General features: G+C 43.7%; 1 long non-coding RNA gene across 1 annotated transcript; it reads right to left on the bottom strand.

The window, feature by feature from the left end:
• Positions 1-1,080: 1,080 nt before the first annotated feature.
• On the bottom strand, positions 1,081-18,615 carry LOC310989478. Its single transcript, XR_014595536.1, has 4 exons — positions 18,217-18,615; positions 2,532-2,715; positions 2,357-2,427; positions 1,081-1,405 (listed from the first exon to the last, which is right to left on the bottom strand). It is a non-coding gene; the product is annotated as an uncharacterized lncRNA (long non-coding RNA).
• Positions 18,616-20,634: the final 2,019 nt, after the last annotated feature.

The raw sequence follows: 20,634 nt of genomic DNA, 5'->3' as shown, positions 1-20,634 counted from the left end.
TACTCGTCAACTATCTTGAGAAAAAAAGTCAAAATTCTCTGATTGCAGCTTCTTCAATGTGAATATTTCTGGTTTCTTTGTTCCTTTATGACAGTAAACTGAGTCTCTCTTCGGTTTGTGGACAAAACAAGACATTTTCTTGTATGTGTGTATATTTTTCAACATTCTTTAACATTTTATTGACCAAACAACTAATCGATTAATCGTTTAAATAATGGACAGATTAATCAATAATAAAACTAACCGTTAGTTGCAGCCCTGATAATATTATTAATAATAACAATAATATTATTAGTAATATTAATAATGATGGTGTTTGTGATCAGGACCAGAGGCCGTGCTGCGTTCAGGGACTCACCCGGTGCTCGGTGCTGTTGGTGTTGAGCTGCAGCGTGTTGAGGCTCTAAACATGATGGAGGTTCAAGGACACTGAAAAAATGCGCAGAGCAGCAACGACAACACAATTAAAGTTCAAATGCAACCGAAAATTAAACCCGTCACTGGAAGAGCTGAGAGCGCCGACATCGTGGTCTTCAGACGTAAAGACTGGAAAGGAGACGAAGTCAGAGCCTGTCAATGCAAGCAGTGGTGTAGCCAGTGCAAAAGCAACGCACACCAAGAACGGAAACAGCGGCGGTAAGACGAGGATGTGCGAGCGGCAACAAGTATGTGTTTGAGATGAGCGACAGAGCCTGACAGTCAACGTTTCAAAGTTCAAGAATGTCTAGGACTCTTCCCAGGCAGAGACACACTGAGTGGACTTGGCTTATGACAGTGCACTGGAGTTGCAGAGCACAGAGTAGATGCAGAGGTTTGCTCCAACGACAGTAAACAGCGCCTCAACGCAACACTAAGACAGACTTTGCAGGCTACATCCCATCATACCCGCAGCACGTCTTTTCTGTTTAAGCTGCTGCTGCCTCCGGATGGTACAAGATGGTACAAAACTCAACATTCACGACTCAGTAACCGACTATATCAGTGTAGTGAGGGAGTGTTTTGTCTCCCTGTGAGCTTCCCAGAGAGTTTTCTGGGAGAATGAATGACTGATGATGTTCATCTGTATGAGAAGTAATCACACTCACCTGTATCAGTGGATGGGGAGGAGGAGGCTGGACGGCGTCGGAGACAGACAGGAAATGTTGTGTGTCTGCAGCTGTTGGTGAGACGGTGGCCGTGGTGCCGTGGCGGCTCGGTGCTGTTCACGACTTTTAGTGTCACCGGCAGAGAAGACGGTTAAATAGGGGAGCTGTGTCACATCATCTGTTAGGAGGGGGGCTCTACACCTCCTTTAGGTAGCGAGGGACCGACGGAGAAGTGAGTGGCTTGAACGCTGAGCCAGCCAGGTTAGGTTGACACGGCACAGGAAGACACAACACGACAACACGTGGTAATGTTTGGGCTGCTGCAGCCGTGCACGTCAGCAGTGGGACATCGCCGGAGAAAAAAGAGAGAGAGAGAGAGAGAATGAGTGTTGCCTCGAAAGAAAATATGAAGGACGACTGACCGCAAAACCAAGGAGACACTTGTGTTTTCAAATGTTCACATTTTTACATGTAAAGTATTTCCATTCTACATTACGTTTTTTTCAATTTTCAACACAATTGAAAAACTTCACAAACGGCTACTTGTTAGATCAAAAAATAAATAAAGTTGCAACATCCATCTTACATATAATAATTATTTTCATAGGCCTATATCCTACGTGCAGAGGCTGTCACATGTTAATGATTCCTAACAATAATTATTAACAGTGATTTACCATGGTTTGAAACGCAGGTACATCAAATTAAAATGCATCTGCACAAAATAATCTCTCTCTCTCTATATATATATACTCTCTATACTCTCTATATACAATACATTTTATATGTTCATCATTACATCTGTCATGTTCAATTTTTGACGGAAAATAAATATTTAAATCAGAAATAACCTTCTGATATCTTCAAATCTCACTTGTGAGTATGAGGGAACATTTAGCCTTGACAAAAATAGTGATTTGAGTTATATTGTGATAAATATCGATATCGACTGATATAAAAAATGATTGTGGCAGGTGTTTCTGTGTTTCTGTGGTAGAAGTGGTTCTGAGCTGCCTCCAGAGTGGACTGGTCTGTATTGATGTGTGTTTTGTCACTGAGTTCCCTCTGTGTGCAGTGTAAAGGTTGCTGTGCATTTAGTATTGTGTGCAGTGTGTCTGTGTAAATCTCTCATTCATTTGTGGTGCTGTGTGTTGCAGGGTTGTGCAGCAGCTGCCTGGCCCTCTGTGGGGCTGGTTGCACTTTCAGATGTCACAAGTATTTCTTCATGAATGACTCACTATAATAAAGACTTGTTTTTGTTGTACACCTACCTGTGTCTGTGGTGGATCCTCTTTCACAGGACCAGACCAGGTTAACAAAGGTGCTGGGAACTTTCCACGACCTTTAAAATCCTCAGACAAAATGTATTACATCATCAACACACAGTAAATGATGAATGTAAAGTGAAACCATTCTTGACAAAGAGGAGGAATACATCAGTGTTACCTAGTTTGCTGTCTCCTTGCTGAAAGCCAGTGGTTCAGTATCTCTCTGGGCTTGGCTCGTCATCCAGTACTGGAACATCTTCTCTCTCTGGAAACTGTTGAAATCTTCACAAATCTCTGGATCACTCTAGGTCGGCTCCACCATCTCAGCAGGGTGGCATTTTGAAAAGTATTCACTCTGGGACCTGAGACAAGGTCAAGATACAATTACTTGATGCTAAGTTGTGAGCAATTCAACATTTTTATTACATTTCAGTTGCAGGTCAAATACATAAGGGAGATCTCAAAAATTAACTCACCAGTGCACCTTTAAATATACGGTTAAACTCTAATGAATTACAAAGACTATGAATCTTCAGAACATCATTTAACTTTTATTAGCTACAGAAATACCAGCATTAACAGTAAATATTTGATATGAACCCGTGTTAACCCACAGCCAGCTGCAGTACTTTACACAAAGTATTTCAGAACACATTGAATAACAGTTTCTTTTACACAGCATGTAGTCAGAAAATGTCTGCTGCTCAGCAGTATTTACTAAGATATTCTCACTCACCACTTCAAAGCCATTAACACTGTTAGGCTAACCCAATAGGATTTAACTTGAAGTAATTAGCATCACAGCGAGTGGATTGTATTAGCACTAGCATGGACCGACACAGTTTACAACGGCAACAATTATCATCATGGTTAACGGAAACATCAGTCAGCTGACTACATATTAAAACTCACCTGTCCTCACCTGACCAGCTGGTCTTCACTCAGGAAGTGGATGAAGCATTTCACTGGCTACCGTGCACCTCCACTTGACTCTGCTGTTTGACCCACTTTATCATTTTTAAATGTGTGTATTTGTTTTGAGTGCTTTTATGTAAAATATGAAACTATTTATTTCAAGTGCATTTTTAAACATGAATTTCAATTTTGAGCTCTACTGAAGTGAATGCATAACTGTTTAATTGCTGTGGGCTACAAATGACCAGAGACAAACCTGTCCCACAGTGTGAAGTGTGTGTTCAGGATGTTAGAGCCAAAGCAGCTCTAGAACTGGTTCATAAAGACAGAGTGGGACATTTGTGGAGATAAAGTATTTACATTTAACTCATAATGTATTAATATAACTGCATTTCATCATATGTTTTTGGAAGAAAGAATATTTATGTCTGTATGATATGGTTTGTTGACCTAGAGGTGATGGAGTTCTCTTGTTTGGACACTAGGGGGCAGAATTAGAGCAGGGATTGTGGTGGGGCATGTCTGGATGGGTTTTCCTCATCGCCATGGAAGACTCAGTTCAAGCAGCCTCGTCTCTCTGTGTCACTGTTTCTTTCCTGTGTTTTTCAGGTGAGTGTTGTCTCAAACCCCAAAGGAATTACTGAAACTTCTTAGTTCAACTTTAGAGAAGTGTGAGTGTCTACATGTTGTACATTTGTGTGTGTGAATGTTGAATGAGAGCGGCTGTGACTGCTGTTTATTTTACTGCATAAAGCACTTTGAGCTGCTTCCTTTTGTATGAAAAGTGCTTTATGAATAAAGGTTTGTTTTTGTTGATAGTGTCTGTATGTTAACTGGATTGAACTTTATTTGGAGATAATGAATGTGTTGGGAGAGACACAGGAAATGTTGTGTGTCTGCAGCTGTTGGTGAGACGGTTGCCGTGGTGCTGGGGCGGGTTGGTGCTGTTCACAACCTTCAGTATCGCTGACAGAGAAGACGGTTAAAGAGGAACTATGCAAGATTTGTTTTGTTTTTTACCTTAACTATGCTACATACAACGCATAACAAACTCCTACTTTGATCTGTTGCTGTTTTTCTGTGCTCATGCTGTTATTATAAATGTTTGTGCAGACAGTTGATGGTTGGTGATGCCCATGTTTTTGTGAAATCAAACTTTAACACTCACAGAACCTCTAAGCCCAGGGGTGTGGAATCATTTTAAATGAGTGTGTTTATCTAAAGTGCTTTTATGTAAAATATGAAACTATTTATGTCAAGTGTGTTTTTTAGACATGAGTTAAAATGATGAGTTCCACTGAATGCATAACTGTTTAATTGCTGTGGGCTACAAATGACAGAGACAAACCTGTTCTATGGTGTGAAGTGTGTGTTCACATTTGAGATAAATTAATTACATTTAACTCATAATGTATTAATATAACTGCATTTTATCATATTTATGGAGGAAAGAATATTTATGTCTGTATGATCTGGTTTGTTGACCTCGAGCTGATTCCAGTAGGAGGAGTTCTCTTGTTTGGACACTAGGGGGCAGAATTAGAGCAGGGATTGTGGTGGGGCATGTGCCTACGTTTACATGGAGAACATTTGTGTGTGTGAGTAACTGTGAATGTTGAATGACAGAGGATGTTGACTGCTGTTTATTTTATTGCATAAAGCACTTTGAGCTGCTTCCTTTTGTATGAAAAGTGCTCTATGAATAAAGGTTTGTTTTTGTTGATAAAATGTGACGCTGTGTCTCCAGTGTTGTCTGTAGGAGTTTGTGTGATGTGTGTGTGTTGTGGGTCCATGACTTGTTTTGTTGTGAAATTGTTGTTAACAACTGAACCTAAGTTATGAAAAGTTAATGCATAAGTTCTGGAGTGTTAATTAATGAGCTGAAGAGTTTATTACCAGGCTGTTGCCACTGATAAGAATGTGGTCTTTGTTAACTTGGTTAAATTAGGTTGATGATTATGCACAAATATCACTGTAATATGATTTATAGTGTCTGTATGTTCACTGGATTGGAACTTTATTTGGAGATAATGAATGTGTTGGGAGAGACACAGGAAATGTTGTGTGTCGGTGTGAGCTGTTGGTGAGACGGTTGCCGTGGTGCTGGGGCGGGTTGGTGCTGTTCACAACCTTCAGTATCGCTGACAGAGAAGACGGTTAAAGAGGAACTATGCAAGATTTGTTTTTTTTACCTTAACTATGCTACATACAACGCATAACAAACTCCTACTTTGATCTGTTGCTGTTTGTCTGTGCTCATGCTGTTATTATAAATGTTTGTGCAGACAGTTGATAGTTGGTGATGCCCATGTTTTTGTGAAATCAACCTTTAACACTCACAGAACCTCTAAGCCCAGGGGTGTGGAATCATTTTAAATGAGTGTGTTTATCTAAAGTGCTTTTATGTAAAATATGAAACTATTTATGTCAAGTGTGTTTTTTAGACATGAGTTAAAATGATGAGTTCCACTGAATGCATAACTGTTTAATTGCTGTGGGCTACAAATGACAGAGACAAACCTGTTCTATGGTGTGAGCAGATAAATTATTCACATTTAACTCATAATGTAGTTAATGTAACTGCATTTTATCATATTCATGGAGGAAAGCCTATTTATGTCTGTATGATATGGTTTGTTGACCTGGAGCTGATTCCAGTAGGAGGAGTTCTCTTGTTTGGACACTAGGGGGCAGAATTAGAGCAGGGATTGTGGTGGGGCATGTGCCTACGTTTACATGGAGAACATTTGTGTGTGTGAGTAACTGTGAATGTTGAATGACAGAGGATGTTGACTGCTGTTTATTTTATTGCATAAAGCACTTTGAGCTGCTTCCTTTTGTATGAAAAGTGCTCTATGAATAAAGGTTTGTTTTTGTTGATAAAATGTGACGCTGTGTCTCCAGTGTTGTCTGTGGGAGTTTGTGTGATGTGTGTGTGTTGTGGGTCCATGACTTGTTTTGTTGTGAAATTGTTGTTAACAACTAAACCTAAGTTATGAAAAGTTAATGCATAAGTTCTGGAGTGTTAATTAATGAGCTGAAGAGTTTATTACCAGGCTGTTGCCACTGATAAGAATGTGGTCTTTGTTAACTTGGTTAAATAAGGTTGATGATTATGCACACTCCTGGGCTCAGAGCAGAGCAGAGTGACTGACAGACCCGTGTTTCAGACCAAACACTCTATGTAAGTGATTGCTGTCGGAAGATACAACTATTTAAGACTTATATTAACACAAAAATATTGCTTACTTCTGCTTTAATAATTAACAACTTTATTTCAAACAGTCAACCAGCACTGACAAAGGCAACATGAGATCACTTATTTACAAATAAAAACAAATATAGACAAAGAGAAATCTGAAAAAATAAATTAATAACACAATATTAAAATGATATATAAATAAACACAAACATAAAAACCTAAAACAGATGATTAGTGAATAATAATTCAAGTAAAGACATCAAACATAGTGCATAACTGTTTCAGCTGCTTTTTGATTTGTACAGAGGAAATTGTTGAAATGTTTCTGCTCCATTTCTGTGTTGATAAACCAAGAAATGTGTCGTCTTGTTTGTTTCTGACATTTATGAATGTGACGTTTGGTCAGAAGTCAGATCAGATTAATGAGGAAAATACATCATTGTCCTTATTTCTGTGATCAGACCAGACTCATGTAACATTTCTGGAGTGTGCTCTCCACTTGTGGGAATGAACCTTTATTGTGGTGACGTCTGGAGTTGGACTTGACTGCCTCCCTGTGGTCAGAGTGAGGAACTGCAGAACCTTTTACTGTAAAGATTTTATTAAACAGAGTTATTGTTTGTTCTGAAAATCAACAAGTACCTACAACTCAACAGGAACTTTCAACATTTATAAAATGTAAAATCTGTTTCTGTTTTCTCAGACATTAGTTTTCCTTGTCAGTAACAGTGTCAGCTGTTTCCTGTAAACACACAGAGGGAGGAGATAGAAAGTGAAAGTGTTTAGTTCAGACGCCATTTTAAAGGGACAACGAGGAGTTTTGGAAAAGCGAAGCGTCTACAAAATGTCTACATTTATGAGCCTCCGCGCGCACCGTACATTTCTTTTGACCGGCGCAAGACGGACTCATGTTTTCATTCATCAAGAATTAAAGTCAGAGGTTCAAAGAGGTTCACATACCGCCGGAGTTCCGACCATAAACGGTGATTCAGCTGCGTTATTCTCATGACTCGTTGCGAAACCGAAAGTAAAAAACGCTGGTCGGCTCGACCAGCATCTCCGCCACCACTAATAATAACAAAATAACGATAGAGACAGAACGATATATTTATCGAAAATGGGCCCATTAACAAGTGTAGGTAGCGGAGATTCATCCACATTAACGTGAGACTTTTTTATAACCGAATAGAAACTCCTCGTTGTCCCTTTAAGATGACAGAGGGAATAACGGTGAAGCTGCGTTAGGTGAGTGTTAAACAACTTTATTATTATTCTTCACCGTTAAAGTCTGTGAGTGTCAGTCCCTGTGAAGTGTGGAGGGAAGAAGAGTCAGAGTGAACTACTGAGACTAAAGGGGGGACAGCAGGAGGACAGCTACTCCCTGTTGTCTCAGTCTGACTCAGGCCCTGTCCACACCGACACTTTGACTAAAACATCTGCTTCTGCTTCGTCCTTCAAAAGCTTTACACTAGTCCCACATTGTTGTTGTTGTAGTTTCTATGTCCAGCGGTGTTGCTCAGGTTACAGACACAGAACTTCTAATATTGAGAAGTGCCACTCTCGTTCAACTTCCGGTTCTCGGAACACGTCTCTGTCCATGTGGGGGCGCTCGTAGGCGAGTGCAGAATGAATGGGAGTCAATGGGGATACACCCCTAAAAATCCACTTTTCTCTGAAAATAATTTTTTGTCAATTAATTTGAATGTTATTATCAAAAGGGAGAAGCAATAAAATGCACTTTGCTGAATATTGGATTTTTAAAGTTCACTTATCTGTTCTAAAAAGCCGTTCAAAAACACATGATGACGTCACAGCCAAAGGTGCTGCTTTATGGTTTCTGAGTCACCTCAGAGCACGATGAGAGCCCGTCTACGGAACCGCATACCGTAATCATGTTATATAACATAATTTTAAAAAAAAGAATTTAATGCAGACGATTGGTTCAGTGTAAAACATGTATTTATTGATGTAAATGTGGTGAATGTAGGCTATAGAGCCTCCAGGCAGCGCTGCTCTTCTGTCCAATACACACATGAAGCTTCACTTTACATTTAACAAACTAATGTTACTGCCACAATTGTTGGAGTTCATCAATGAGACCAACATTTATCTCCTAAAAAGAATTTAACCAACCGCTGGTAAACCTCTAAAAACCTACGGGTTAGTTAATTGGCGATCGTTTTCTCCCCCGGGATGACGACGGAGGTTGGCCGGCCGAGCACGTCAGCAGACCGGCTCATTGCTCCACAGGTGGAGCTTCACTTCTACAAAAACATCGGAGCAGGCGTCTAAACAGCCGTCATTTGGATAAACTGACCGCATACTGAGGGTCTAAACAGTTACTTTCTCGCTTGAAAAAAAAAGTTAAAATGAAAAGTTAATAAAGTGCATAATAACAGCGTTACAGAAGGAAATAAAACAGCTTTTTGCCTGTTTTACAGCTATTGTGTCATCAGGTGGGATCTCTGGTCGTAAATAGTCGCAAGTCCGTCACTGACCAATCAGCATTCATTAGCAGAATGCTAGTGTGTTATGGCCAACAACAGCACAACCTGTAGGAAATCGAAAGGACAAAACTTAACAATTTCACTCCTTACCCATAATCCATTTCAGAAAATACAACAAAGCGTTTTTTCGACGATTACCAGGTGAAAGGGACAAATTTAGCCTTCTAGCTCCATAGGACCCCATTCATTCTGCACTCGCCCGCCAGCACAACTAGTGGAATTCTGGTGGAACTGCAACCAAGTTCGATGCAATGGGGCTTATGGAGAGTGGTAAGGCTCGTCGTAGACTGGCTCTGTTACAGGTTAGAGAGCTGAGGCTATGACGTCATCGTTTCACTAAAGATCTGTTTGTTTTTTTCTGAGGCGGCGTTTGGAGATTTACTCACACTGGGACCAGGTTTACAGTTTTAGGACAAAACGCTGATATGAGAAATAAAAACTGTTAACATACTGTATTCTCTGTGTGTGTGTGTGTGTGTGTGTGTGTGTGTGTGTGTGTGTGTGTGTGTATGGGGTGAAATCGATATCAAAACAACCGGAAAGACGCGCGGGGAGCATACATCAGTCCGACTGCCCAAAAGTCCGACGGCTCATTTCTCTGACTACCCATTCAACAGTGTTAAGGTTAGGTTTAGGGTAAGGTTAAGGGTTAGGGCTACTTAAGTCGGAGAAATGGGAGGTCGGACTAATGGACGCAAAAATAAAGAAATGTATGGTCGGAGAAATGGGTAGTCGGACAGACGTCATGCGCCCAAGACGCGCAGCGACGTGTGTGTGCACGCATGGTTACTTTGTTACGCGTGCGTGCGTTGTTACACGCAGGTTGTATTTCACGCGTGACAAAAGCTGCGTACGTATGAAGCAGCGTGTGCACGTCTGTCAGTCACTGTTTGACAAATTATGTTACGCGTTCACACGTGCGGTCGCAGATTTTGTTGCTGCGCAGCAGGAAGTTCATCTGCACCGTGCGCACCACTCGGCGTAACATGGTTCCAGGGTGCCATTCCGAAGGGCCGCCACTCCGAACGTTTACTTTAATTTGTCGGAATGCCGACCCTTAATTATTTATGGGAAAAGGGTGCCATTACGAACCTGAAAGAAAGGGTGCCATTCCGAACCTGAAAAAATCTTGAATGGTTTACGGCACGGAGTGAACAAGCCTAATTGTGGTGGTAATGTAGTGGTCAGAGCATCTGCTTTTGACGCGGTGGATCAGGGTTCGACTCCCGGGGGAGATACATATTAATTGCGATTTTATTGGCCTCTACCTAACCTTTTTACTAAACTTAACCAACTCCTTTCTACATTGCCTAAACCTAACCAAAGCACAGAGCAAGGACATTTATTTTCAGCAGGAGTGCCGCGGCTGCATCAGACCATGGATGTAATGCATCAGACTCGCACCTGGGTGAAACTTTGGAGGCGGAGGGGGAGGGGGAGGGGGAGGGGCCGGTCGGGCGCTGTCCCCGCGGCGCGTCGTGTCAAGCCGGGCGGGAAGTCAAACCACGAGAGAATCCGGTCAATTTTCAAAATAAAACACATTCGGAACGGCGGCCCCTCGGGAAGTTCGAAATGACGGACCTTCGGGAATTTTCGGACTGGCAGACCGTCGGAATGGCGGTCCTTAGGAATGGCGGTCGCCCCCCACGTAACATAACGTGTAATGTAGTTGGCCTTTTCATTTTAGTCAACCAGGGGAGGCAGCAGTGAGCCAGACTTTGCCTGCCGGACCGGAAATTCAAAAGAAGAAGAAGAAGAAGAAGCAGAAGGAGGAGGAGGAGGAGGAGGAGAAGGAGAAGGAAAAGGAGAAAGGAAAAGACCAATATAATACATCCATGGAAAAGACCCATGAGATAATTATATCTCTCAGTGATGTCATGTCTTTTTATGCTCCATGGTTGACACTGATTCTGCATTGATATTTCAATTTCAACCTTCCTGATGGCTCGACAGTTTTGTTACAGTATGTATAAAATTATTAATAAAGTGTAAAAAAAATAAAAAATAAAAAACTCGGCCGGGAGTGTGTTGCAGCTATTCAGGTGCACAAACCTAACGCACATCTCCAGCTGTCCCAGCAGTTGTCAATGAACTGATTACATGCGGGGGGCGTGGTTAACTTACAAATGTTTGCATTAATTTGTGTCTGCAGGCCATGTGTAAGCAAAGTAAAAGAAACAGAAACAGAACTCTTTCGTTTTTCCGTTTCAAAACCAAAAAAAACAAAAAAACATTGTTTTTTTGTTATTCTGTTTTAAAATAAAAACAGAATAAGTCTTTGACTTTTTTATTGTTTTGTTATTATGATATTTGGAAACTTCCGTCCTGGAGCAACTCTCTCCACACCCCCCGCTTGCGTCCGCTCCCACCCCCCACCCACCACCCCCCGGCCGGAGCTCCGTGGTCCATGCCATCAGAGTCAGGTCACGCTGCGGCGGAGCGATCCGCTGTAGGAGCAGGCCGCTGCGAGCGGCCTGCTCCTACAGCGGATCGCTCCGTCCCGGACCGGGGAGCGACGTCGCCGCAGCCGCCACTGCCGCTGTGAGCTGCCTGGTCAGCGGGGCGGAGCAGCAGCGTCACCCGGGGATGGCATCTGGACCACGGTCCACAGCGGCTCAGACGCAAGGTGTGGACAGAGTGGCTCCGGCCGGCCGCTGTGGCCAGCTGGGACACGGATTATTCTCTCTGTCTTTATTGCACAAATAAATCATGTCATGCAACAGCCTATATATCTGTATCTCGTATTGGATCGATTGCACCATCTACTGGATGAAAATAGAACACAAGGGGCGGCGTTTAGCTCACTGGGTAGAGCTGCCGCCCCATGTTGAGGCTCAGTCCTCGGTGCAGGCGGCCCCGGTTCGAGTCCCACGTCGGACGGCCCTTTCCTGCGTGTCATTCCCCCACTCTCTGCCTCCCATTTCCTGTCTCTCTCTCGACTGCACTATCAATTAAAGGCAATAAAATCCCAAAAAATATACTTAAAAAAAAGAAAAAAGAAAATAGAACACAGAACAACTACACTACGCGTCACGTTACGCGTAGTGGTGCGCACCGGGCAGATCAACTTCCGGCTGCGCAGCAATAGTCTGCGTGTGTGAACGTGTAACAACATTAGTCAAACAGTGACAGACAGACGTGCACAATCTGCTTCATACGAACGCAGCTTCTTGTCACGCGTGACACAGTTTGCGCACGTCGTTTCCGCGTACGCGTGAGCGCCTGACAAAAATGTTCTATCAGCTTCACGCGAGCGTTAATGCGTGCGTTCGCTAAATAACGCATGAATGTTACACGTGGTCACTACGCGTAGTGTGATTACCGGCGTGCAGCAGTCATCACGCGTGAACGTGCGTGTGAACGGGGGGCCATTATAAGTCAATGGGAAACTACATTACACGTCAGGCGCTGTCTGCTGCACAGGCGTCAAAGCACGTGGGTGTGACACGTCGTCCAGTTGAAGATAAAGAGTCTGAAACACAGTTGATCCACATCAGACCAGGTTCTGATCAAAAACCAAAGGAATAAGACACAAAACTTTTACTGTTTTAAAGACTCGTTATCTTCTCTGGAAAAGTGTTAACGTTTTACACTCAACACAAAATTAAACACAGTTTTCACATTAAGAGGTGAAATAAACAGAGGATTCAGAGCTCAGCTGTTGAATTTAATTTCCCCTTAACTTTCCATTTAACTGCTGAATCTGAAGCTAAGGTCAGTGTTGTTCAGTGTTTCTGGTTTCCCTCTCAGACTGACTGAAGTCCTGAAGATGAGTGTTAATGTGGAGGAAGAGGAGGACGGACCAGAGTCTCCAGGATCCATCTCTCCGTCTCTGAAGAGTGACCGGTCCAGACGTGATCCTCTAGACTTCAGTCCTGAACCTGGACCTGGATCCACCTGTCCATCTCTGAAGAGTGACTGGTCCAAAGGAGAGGGTCCAGTCTTCAGTCCTGAACCTGGACCTGGAGCGTCAGACTCCCGGTAAGAGACCTGCTCCAGCCTCTTTACCAGTGTTGAGTGTGTTGAGGTCCTGCAGCTCATAGTGACTGTGAGTCAACAGGAACTGGTTCTTGTGGTTGATCAGTGTCTTCATACTAACTGCTCAGGTCTCTTCATGTTTCTTCTGAACTGATCTGATGAAAGAACATCTGGACTTGTTCCTCCTCCATGTTCTTCCTGCAGCTGATCAACATGAACTTTAAAGACGTGGCTGATTCCAGGTGGTTTGGTGAACGTTGATGAGCTGGTTTCTAACAGAGTTTACAGCAGTTTGCAGGATCATTTTACAGCCTGAATGATGAGTTTCACATGTCAGAGCTTCACTGTAGACACTGTCTGAGCAGCAGCATCTGGATTTGTTCACAGAGATGATGTCTAATGAGTCAGGAAACAAGATTCTTCAGTGAAGGGACTAAATGCAGTAAATGGAGTCAGTGAAGGTTGAAGCCTGAGTCAGAGAGAAACCAGGAACCAGATCCACCAGACAGATCAGAGATGTGGAGCTGAGACTGTGACATGTTGTTGATCCAGAAATGTCTTGACAGAGAGAAGAGGAGTGGTGTCTCTGACGTCCTGAAGGATCATGGACAAAGACCCAGAACCAGAGGTGAGCTGCAGACAGCCAATCAGAGCAGCTGTGGACAAAGTGAGACTGAACATCTGTCTGCTGATGTGGTCATTAGTGAAACCAGGACCTGTTGTTTTCTCCAGAGTCATTGTTCCATCACACAGCACTGACATTTAAGATGATGATTCAAACCTTCTCTTTGTTGTCTGTAGTTTTTCTGTAGCTGATGAAAATAATCTGATCAGATTGTCAGACTCTCTGTCTTCAGTCTGACTCTGTCTCTTCTCTCTCAGCAGATCGTGGTCTGCAGGAGGTTTTAGATCAACATAAGATCAGTCTGAGGAGCAGATGTGAACGAGTGACTGAAGGAACTGAGGGAACAGGAAGTGGAACAGGATGTGGAACAGGAAGTGGAACCCTCCTCAACAGCATCTACACTGAGCTCTACATCACAGAGGGACAGAGTGAAGAGGTTAATACCCAACATGAGGTGAGACAGCTGGAGACAACGTCCAAGAAGAAGACCCTCCAGGACACTCCAATCAGGTGCAACGACATCTTTAAAGACTTACCTGTCCAACAGAGAGAGGACGTCTCTACGGTCTCACCTGTCCAGCAGAGAGAGGACGTCTCTACGGTCTCACCTGTCCAACAGAGAGAGGACGTCTCTACGGTCTCACCTGTCCAACAGAGACCCATCAGAGTGGTTCTGACCAACGGCGTCGCTGGCGTTGGAAAAACCTTCTCGGTGCAGAAGTTCACTCTGGACTGGGCCGAAGGCTTGGAGAACCAAGATGTCAGTCTGCTGGTTCTGCTTTCGTTCAGGGAGCTGAACCTGATCAGAGATCAGCGGTTGAGTCTTCTCAGGCTGCTCCATGTTTTCCATCCAACATTACAGAAGGTCACAGCAGAGCAGCTGGCTGTCTGTAAACTTCTCTTCATCTTTGACGGCCTGGATGAAAGCCGACTGTCACTGGACTTCAACAACAGGGAGGTTGTGTCTGATGTCACACAGACGTCATCAGTCAACGTGCTGCTGACAAACCTCATCCAGGGGAATCTGCTTCCCTCGGCTCTGGTCTGGATCACCTCCAGGCCTGCAGCAGCCAATCAGATCCCTCCTACATGTGTCAACAGGGTAACAGAGGTCCGAGGCTTCACTGACGCCCAGATGGAGGAGTACTTCAGGAGGAGGTCCAGTGATGAAGATCTGTCCAGAAGAATCATCTCACACATCCAGACGTCCAGGACCCTCCACATCATGTGTCAAGTCCCAGTCTTCTGCTGGATCAGTGCTACAGTTCTGGAGCACATGTTGACCACAGACCAGAGAGGAGAGCTGCCCAAGACCACGACGGACCTGTTCTCACACTTCCTGCTGGTCCAGACAAAGAGGAAGAAGAACAAGTACGGTGAAGGACATGAGACGAGTCCACAGGAGCTGACGGAGGCCGACAGGAGAGTTCTTCTGAAGCTGGGGAGGCTGGCGTTTGAACAGCTGGAGGAAGGAAACATCATGTTCTACCAAGAAGACCTGGAGCAGTGTGGTCTGGATGTCACAGAGGCCTTGGTGAACTCAGGACTCTGTACTGAGATCTTCAAAAGAGAGAGTGTGATCTTCCAGAAAACAGTCTACTGCTTTGTTCATCTGAGTGTTCAGGAGTTTCTGGCTGCAGTCTACATGTTCCACTGTTTCACCAACAGGAACACACAGGTCCTGGAGAACTTCCTGGGAGAAGACTACAAAGAGACAGAGACGAAACGAAAACAGAAGTCTTTGTCTGAGAAGATTCAGAATTTTTTTGGACTTAATGCAAGACCTCTGGATGACTTCCTGAAGAGAGCCATGCAGAAATCCCTCAGCAGTAGAAACGGTCACCTGGACCTGTTTGTTCGCTTCCTTCATGGCCTCTCTCTGGAGTCCAACCAGAGGCTGTTAGGAGGTCTGCTGGGTCAGACAGACAACAGTCCAGAAACCATCCAGAGATCCATCAACAACCTCAAGGAGATGAAGACTGATGAAATCTCTCCTGACAGAAGCATCAACATCTTCCAGTGTCTGACGGAGATGAAGGACCAGTCAGTTCATCAGCAGATCCAACAGTTCCTGAAGTCAGAGAACAGATCAGAGAAGGAACTCTCTGAGATCCAGTGTTCAGCTCTGGCCTACATGCTGCAGATGTCAGAGCAGGTTCTGGACGAGTTGGACCTGGAGAAGTACAAGTCATCAGCTCAGGGACGACGGAGACTGATCCCAGCTGTGAGGAACTGCAGGAAGGCTGAGTGAGTCCAGACATGATCAATAACACACACACACACACACACACACACACACACACACACACACACACACACACACACACACACACACACACACACACACACACACACACACACACACACACACAGTCTCAGGTCAGTTGTGTTGTTTCTCCAGATGTTTTAACACTGTGAGTTTTAAACTTGCAGATGTTTCAGTTTGAGCTTCAACCTGAAGATTAAAGTCCAACAAAGATGGACTTGAACAATGTGCAGGTCTGACAGAGTGATGAGGGTCAGGGCTGGGTATTGATCACTGATCACCTGAATCCATCTGATCTCTGATTCACTTTGATTCCTGATTCAACATCATGATTGTGTTTTAGATTTCAGTCCAACTCCAGTTTGACTTGGACATGAATGAGACGCTCAGAGAACTGATGCTGTAAATTGTTGCATTATTAAAACCATGAATGTTGACATGATGAATGGAGCCAAAGCAGTTCCATTAATGCACTTTCTATTGAACATGAGCAACAGTGGAGTCGTCATGGCAACAGATAGCAGATGTAGCAGCAGCAGCAGCAGCTCCACTGTGTGTCAACAGTCACAGCTGCTTCTTCACATCCTGCACATAGATCTGCTTCCATTCAGCTCCACACAGTTTCTACCTGACTGGACACTTGTTACCTTGGAGTCTAGAGGCTGCTGTGTGTGTGCTGCTAGTGTTGTGTGTTTGTGTACGCTAACACACCTGTGCTTCACCTGCTGGTTCAGTTGTGGCTGGTTGTGAAGCCGAAGCAGCTGCAGCTCCAGTGTAACAAACTGACTGTGTCATGTTTGTGTGTCCATCATCAGCACAGACACACAAACTGTCAGAAGAGTGAAGGACGATCAAAGCAGCTTCTCTCTCTTTTCACTCATCAACCATCTCAGCAGGGCTGGGCTGGACTGGGACAAAAATTCAGCCCGGGCATTTTCTGTCCAGACCGGCCCACTAGGCTACTGATCAGCGGACACAGCGTAGAAGTCCACAAATCTTGCGGCGTCTTCTCTAACGCATACTACAAAGGAGTTCAGTTTTATTCATATCCCGAGGGAAATTGGATTTGCAGCAAGCATTACAGACACAAGACAAAGGAGAGTCATATTCCTTGATAGCAGTTAACAAATAAAACACGTAGCTATGAACTCAAGGACTAAAATTGATCAATCAATAAATCTTTATTCATTAGTGTCAAATCACAACAGAAATTATGTCATGACTAGAGGTGGGCGCTACCTCAATTGGGTGAAGGGGGGGGGGGGGGGCAAAGAGAGACGGGGAGATAAGGACAAACAGGGACAATAATAACAAAATATCCTGACAAATAATCTAAATAGAAACATATTACAGACAATAGCAGCATTAGAGCTGGAACTCATTTGTATTAAAGGTGACTCAGTCATTATGAAACCATAGAGAATTGAAAAAAAAAGAATTACAGGTCTGAATGCATTCTCTTATGTGTATGTGCACAAGTATGTATTGCCCTACTTCCTGGTCCGCAGCCAGCCAGCTCCACTCCTCACCAAATTTGTGACCTGCAAGAAACAGCAAACAGAACTTGTACTCAGCATCTGTGTACTGACAAGTATATGTAGCCAAGTATACTTTTTGTGCAAACTGCAAAACCTTTTAACCTGCAAAAGCATGTCACATGCTCAAAACCAAGTATTCGTATCAATGAAAGTGTGTGTATCATAAAAAAAAAAGTCCTGTCACCATCATTTATGAACAAGATAGTCAAATGGCTTTGTCGTGTTTTCATTAGGACACTTTAGTGTTTTCCAATGCAAAAAAGTCAGATCTTTGTGACCTGAACATGCTCAAGACAGCACAGCCATTAGAGAAGTACAGTAAAAGTAACACATTTACACACAAATTATACCTATTACTCAGTAAACTATAAATGAATTGAAAGATTACAATACACTTAATGGTAAATATTGTTAAACTATTATTTCCTATAGGTTTACTTGTATTTTGTGCTAAAATTCAAGTTATCTCAGCTTCCACGTGAATGTTTACTGTTGCTACGGCAACAAGAGACTGCTGACGTTAGCAGCTGTTAGCTAGCTTAGCTAAATCATCTGAACAATAATAATCCATAATATCACAATTCGGCATATTTAAACAAAACCAACCACAACTACCAACAGTCACAGCCCTTCCACTCTGGGCTAATATGTTATCACATGTTAATTTATCAAAGTTAGAAAAATAACGGCTTTAATCCCTGAGGAGCTAACTGTTACGTTAGCTGCAGCTGCATTCACCAGCAGCCTATGCAGTTATCACATTCAATGTAAAAACGTTTTTTACTTTGTTTTGGACATGTCTCAGAAGTGTAGCCAGCCCCAGGCTACTTACCATGTCTGCCTCCACTCGCTCATCATCGTCGGGTCCTCCTCGCTCGTCTCCCGGCGCAGCAGCACCTGTGGCTGCTGGGGGGTGGGGGGGTGGCGGTGGTGATCCCCAGCACTAAAGATCCGTCAATTTAGCAGCCTCCACCTCCAGAGACTCCGGCTTTTTAATCGCTGTTTCTCAGCGCCACCCGGGCGTTTCTTACACTAAATACATTTTCAAGTTAGGGAACAGCTTTGAAGACGTTCACTACTCATTAACTGGCTCAGCAGCAGCAGCAGCCCGTCCACCGGCCCATTGAGGTCCCGCCCCACCCTGGTTCGTGTAGTGATTGACAGCACTGTCAGGGCTCTCTGAGCCTGTCAGCCCATGATTGATTGACAATGACAAACAATAGACCAATAATATGTGTCGATGCTGGCACACACGGCTAGCCCTCTGTAGCCTGGCCCAATTGGAAAGAATTTAGAAAAAAAAAAAAAAAAAACACAGCGGACCGGCCAGGCCGGCCCACATTGGGTCAACGGCCCACCGGGCATTGCCCGGTATGCCCGATGGCCAGTCCAGCCCTGTGTGTGTGTGTGTGTGTGTGTGTGTGTGTGTGTGTGTGTGTGTGTGTGTGTGTGTGTGTGTGTGTATTAACAGGCAGCTAAGGGGAAAGTTAAGGGAACTTAAGTCAGACAGCTGAGCTCTGAATCCTCTGTTTATTTCACCTCTTAATGTGAAAACTGTGTGTTTGACCTTCAAAATAAAAGTTTAACACTGACCCAGAGAAGATAAAGAGTCTGAAACACAGTTGATCCACATCAGACCAGGTTTTGATCAAAAACCAAAGGAATAAGACACAAAACGTTTACTGTTTCCAGATTTGTTATCTTCAAAGTTCAAAGTTCAAAGTTATCTATATTGTCCCTGTTGAAACTGATTTGCAGACAGGAGGTCCAGAACACATAAAGACATCCAATACCCATACACATAAAACACATACAGAACAATCAACCTCTCTTAAGAACAACAGCACATATATCAACACATAGCAACACATAGTGGGCAGAGTAATTAATTTTCAAGTGCATTCAGAGACAAAGTCTTCTCTGGAAAAGTTTTACACTCAACACAAAATGAAACACAGTTTTCACATTAAGAGGTGAAATAAACAGAGGATTCAGAGCTCAGATGTTGAATTTAATTTCCCCTTAACTTTCCCCTTAACTGCTGAATCTGAAGCTAACGTCAGTGTTGTTCAGTGTTTCTGGTTTCCCTCTCAAACTGACTGAAGTCCTGAAGATGAGTGTTAATGTGGAGGAAGAGGAGGACGGGCCAGAGTCTCTAGGACCCACCTGTCCATCTCTGAAGAGTGACCGGTCCAAAGGACATCCTCCAGGCTTCAGTCCTGAACCTGAACCTGGACCTGGAGCGTCAGACTCCCGGTAAGAGACCTGCTCCAGCCTCTTTACCAGTGTTGAGTGTGTTGAGGTCCTGCAGCTCATAGTGACTGTGAGTCAACAGGAACTGGTTCTTGTGGTTGATCAGTGTCTTCATACTAACTGCTCAGGTCTCTTCATGTTTCTTGTGAACTGATGTGATGAAAGAACATCTGGACTTGTTCCTCCTCCATGTTCTTCCTGCAGCTGATCAACATGAGCTTTAAAGACGTGGCTGATTCCAGGTGGTTTGGTGAACGTTGATGAGCTGGTTTCTAACAGAGTTTACAGCAGTTTGCAGGATCATTCTACAGCCTGAATGATGAGTTTCACATGTCAGAGCTTCACTGTAAACACTGTCTGAGCAGCAGCATCTGGATTTGTTCACAGAGATGATGTCTAATGAGTCAGGAAACAAGATTCTTCAGTGAAGGGACTAAATGCAGTAAATGGAGTCAGTGAAGGTTGAAGCCTGAGTCAGAGAGAAACCAGGAACCAGATCCATCAGACAGATCAGAGATGTGGAGCTGAGACTGTGACATGTTGTTGATCCAGAAATGTCTTGACAGGAGGAAGAGGAGTGGTGTCTCTGACGTCCTGAAGGATCATGGACAAAGACCCAGAACCAGAGGTGAGCTGCAGACAGCCAATCAGAGCAGCTGCGGACAAAGTGAGACTGAACATCTGTCTGCTGATGTGGTCATTAGTGAAACCAGGACCTGTTGTTTTCTCCAGAGTCATTGTTCCATCACACAGCACTGACATTTAAGATGATGATTCAAACCTTCTCTTTGTTGTCTGTAGTTTTTCTGTAACTGATGAAAATAATCTGATCAGATTGTCAGACTCTCTGTCTTCAGTCTGACTTTGTCTCTTCTCTCTCAGCAGATCGTGGTCTGCAGGAGGTTTTAGATCAACATAAGATCAGTCTGAGGAGCAGATGTGAACGAGTGACTGAAGGAACTGAGGCAACAGGAAGTGGAACAGGAAGTGAAACCCT

The sequence above is a fragment of the Trachurus trachurus genome (assembly GCF_905171665.1).
Source record: "Trachurus trachurus genome assembly, chromosome: 8".
NCBI classification, from domain to species: Eukaryota; Metazoa; Chordata; class Actinopteri; order Carangiformes; family Carangidae; genus Trachurus; species Trachurus trachurus.
The sequence above is the reverse complement of the archived record's forward strand: the minus strand, read 5'-3'. Positions and strand labels throughout refer to the sequence as shown.